Here is a 758-nt window from a genome sequence, read left to right on the forward strand (position 1 = left end):
GATCACTTTCTCTTTGGCCCCATAATCTCCTTGATCAGAAAATTTGGGACAGTACTGAGTTACGTGACGTTACAGTACAAGTTCTCATATGTCCTGAGTCTTAATTGACCTTGGAAGGCTAGGGCCAAAATGTTGGCTTTCATTGCAACCCTCCTTTTTCTCTAATTTTGGTCTGCAAGCTTAGGTTGTTAACCCTCCAGAAGAGAAGTTTATTGTTATTACCATACAACCTACGCTGTTAATCTTAACCTCACTATCTGTCTGAATATCAAACATCTTAGGCATAACATGGAACAGATATTTTTCATCAAGTATTGATATGTTGAACTTTAAGTCCCTATAGAATATGATGAAAAAAAACATTTAAAAATTAGAATATTTTAAAAATAGGCATAAAGAATTATATAATTCTTATGTTTACATTTAAGTCCAAAAATCTAACTATATACAACCTTGAAGCAGGGCGGACCCATAATATTCCTTCTCCTGTCTCCTGCCTTCATTCACCACCTCCTTCTTTTTGAACAATCATCTACCCAAGAGACAGCACAGCAGCAACTGGCATGTCATGACAAGCAGCCGATATTCAGAAGACCAGAATGACAGGCACTCCAAGCATGAAACTACTATTAGAGATTACCATCCTCAGTGCAGTTGCTTAGTTCACAGGTGTCAGTATATATAGTTAGTCAGGGAATCTTTTGAATTAACTACTAGATTCAAAAATCTTCTGGAGATTCTCAGGATCATTGCCTTGC

The sequence above is a fragment of the Octodon degus genome, unplaced genomic scaffold, assembly GCF_000260255.1.
Source record: "Octodon degus isolate 3935 unplaced genomic scaffold, OctDeg1.0 scaffold00062, whole genome shotgun sequence".
Taxonomy (NCBI): Eukaryota; Metazoa; Chordata; class Mammalia; order Rodentia; family Octodontidae; genus Octodon; species Octodon degus.